The sequence below is a fragment of the Oncorhynchus mykiss genome, chromosome 2 (assembly GCF_013265735.2).
Source record: "Oncorhynchus mykiss isolate Arlee chromosome 2, USDA_OmykA_1.1, whole genome shotgun sequence".
Lineage (NCBI taxonomy): Eukaryota > Metazoa > Chordata > Actinopteri > Salmoniformes > Salmonidae > Oncorhynchus > Oncorhynchus mykiss.
The window spans coordinates 61,707,997-61,711,256 of record NC_048566.1 but is presented as its reverse complement, the minus strand read 5'-3'; the positions used below and the strand labels follow the sequence as shown (position 1 = coordinate 61,711,256).

Genomic DNA, 3,260 nt, shown 5'->3' with positions numbered 1-3,260 from the left:
TAGACCCCTATGGGCCCTGGTCAAAAGTAATGCATTGTATAGTGGATAGGGTGCCATTTGAAATGCAGTCTGGATCTCCTCAACACAATTATACGGATGAGTTTCCCCCGTTTCACTGTGCCTGAGGTTACAGTAAAGCCACTCACATGGAGTGGGCATACGACTGCTCCTCTTCGCCTCAGCCTCTGAGAGAGGGGCTTCCCTGCTAGTATGAATGGGCCATGATAAAGTCCTCTTTTTCAATATGTCTAAGTCCTCTTCTGAAAGTAATACTTTCTTTGTCTCCCCAAGTTAGGCAAACAGAGTAGTCACACAAACACGTGGTGCATAAATATCATATGTCAAATCATACTAAACTCGCGTGCCAGGCTTCACGGATCCGGATGCAGAATACATGCAAGAATATGGCAGCTGGCCGTAAGACTCGCATGCTCCGGTAACTTCAAATATATACAACCTGAAGTATATACACTGAGTGCACAAAACATCAGGAACACTTTCCTAATATTTAGTTGCACCCTTTTCCCCCATCAGATCAGCCTCAATTCGTCGGGGCATGGACTCTACAAAGTGTCAAAAGCATTCCACTGGGGTGCTGGTCCATGTTGACTCCAATGCTTCCCACAGTTGTGTCAAGTTGGCTGGGTGTCCTTTGGTTGGTGGACCATTCTTGATTCACACGGGACACTGTTACGCGTCAAAAACCCAGCATTTACACTGTGACATCAATAAAGGATCATAGCTTTCACCTGGATTCACCTGGTCCATCTATGTCATGGGAAGAGCACTCATGTTTTGTACACTCAGTGTATATTACACTGCTTTAATACTGCTAATTAATTTGGCAGACAGCAATGTTGTACTTCACACTAGAAACTCTGAATTCAATATACTGTAAATTATTCATCAAGCCCTTCTCTGCCAAGGCAGAGTTAGAGGAAGATGTAAGTATGCATTTCACCTGTTCGACAGCGCATGTGATAAATACATTGATAGGATTTTCTGACAGAAGATATTTGTCGCCTTCTTGAGGCCTTTTCTACCTCTTTCAGGACCGTGCCAATTAAATAAATAAGTGAAAGTCATACAACTTCCGTCTGTCTAACAATAATATAGCTTTTGTTGAGCAAGCAAATATCGCCATCAAGTTGACATACATCAATTCACTTTTATTCATTTACATTATTTCTACTATAATATAAAGCTCCACAATGAATATCTTAATACTGCACTATGGATACAATTATATACCCTTATAGAAGTCATAAAATGACTAAGCCTAGTTCATACAATAGGGAGAGGTGCAACACAAGAACGCTTCTCAAAATGCTGATCCTGCGTTCTTGTGTAAAGTTTTTTTTGTGTAGCTGCTTGTAGTTATTTCTTGTGTACGTATGTAGGGTATAAACTACGCTTTAGTCCCATGTCATCAAATGAAAACCTAAATTAAAATAAAAAATGATGAAAGATACAATATTAATAAAAATCTGCAATACAAATGCTTTATTAAAACAACCATTAAAAAGTATGTATGTGATTGAAAAATAAAATACATAGTTTCTCAAAGCCCAAAAAGTTTAGCACCACTTTCCTAATCGTAAGAGTAGAAGCTGCTGTCGGCCTACCCTCCTTGTCATTTTTTAATTTAGGCTAAATATCTACATCAAATTTAGAGGCTGCAATGGACGTGGATCAATGATTACAATAGGGAGAGGGCATCAGATGTACAGCACATCTAGTCAATTGGTTGGGCTCCTTAGCTTATCTTCCTAATCACAGGAGAAGCTGTAGATGTCTGAATGACATTTAGAAGCTCACATTCCTAGTTACAGGAGTGGGAGCTAATAAGGGATCAAAAGACCCAGATGGAATTGTGGTGTTGACTAGCCTATAGTGTATCTTCCTTAAGGAGTATAAACTAATGGTAAGCTAGTCCACTGACAGCCTGGTTCAAATATAGCAGCATTAGGGGATTCAAAATGAAAACAGAAATGACCAACAAAAATAAAAATGTTGTATTGAGGCCAGTTGTGGTGTCCTCCTCAGATGTAGCCTGGCAAAAGCAACTGACATGGGCTGCACGTCATCCAGGCTACCCATCAGAGGACCCAGAGGACTTGCAGGTGACCAAGCGTTTCCAGGCCTTCTGGACTCCCCGGAAGAAGTCCCGGATGCCTTTCCTCATCTTGGATAATTTAACTGGCAAGAAGATGAAAATCTGTAAGAATTTCAGATGGACAATTGTCTGAAAAAACAATAATTTATTACTTCTTTATATATAATTGTCCCATAAGAACATTTCCCCCCAGGAATACTCACTCATAGGTGTAGAATCCACAGCAATGTACATCTCTGGCTGGTTTGTAGTGTCTGTAAGGACGATGCTCATGTTGGACTGTGATTAGAATTCAAGAATGCACAATTAAACTTCAATTTCACTTCCTTTACATATTCCTATAATTATACAACTATACTTACTGGTGCCGATATCAAAAAGCACAACCAATGACCATTCAAGAGTAATCTGAGCTTGTCTTACCTTTCTGCCGGTGGCATAATGCACCCCCTCAGATTCCGCATCCTCCAAATCATTACTGCATGAGTCTTCAAGGTCTGAGGTCTCACGGTCATATGGGTTGGAAACTGAGGGTTTCAAGATGGCCAGTAGCTTGTGGGAAACAATGACAGAGACAATGGAAAGCATCTCCTGATCCTCAAATAAATCGTCAATTTTCAAGGAGCGTTTCAAACGCTTGACCTTCCCAAGGTCAGTGTAGATGGCATCTGCCAGCTTCGATGTCATCTTAGAATTGAATTTTTTTTTCTGGCTTTCCATTTCCTCAATCAGATATTTGGTCACCTCATCGTCGAACAATCGGATCAGCTCAGTCACCAGATCACTGATCTGGATGCGCTGACACTTGTTGATCCTTTTTGGCATTCGGCATATCTTCTTGACAAGCTTCATCAGGACTTCTTCTAATATAAGCTCCCTAATGAAGCTGGTGGAACCGGATGTCACTTGTTCCACAGTGGACCACTCCGACTGTTCAATCTCAGTCTTCATGCTGCTCTGCTCAGCTTTCTTATTCAAAGATTGACGGGTTGTCATTTCATTAAACAAGGCTGTCAATTCTTTCAAGTTGAGTGTAGATTCCAGATTTTTGGTGCTTTGAAGTTTGGATGGTGCATCCATAATTCCGTTCGTGACAAGACAGACAATGTCCTTGTGCAGCTTGGGTGCCTTGTGGCACAGTATC

General features: G+C 40.9%; 1 long non-coding RNA gene across 1 annotated transcript; it reads right to left on the bottom strand.

Annotated features, from left to right (window-relative positions):
• Positions 1-1,151: 1,151 nt before the first annotated feature.
• LOC110491115 lies at positions 1,152-2,808 on the bottom strand. Its single transcript, XR_005037428.1, has 2 exons — positions 2,320-2,808; positions 1,152-2,199 (listed from the first exon to the last, which is right to left on the bottom strand). It is a non-coding gene; the product is annotated as an uncharacterized LOC110491115 (long non-coding RNA).
• Positions 2,809-3,260: the final 452 nt, after the last annotated feature.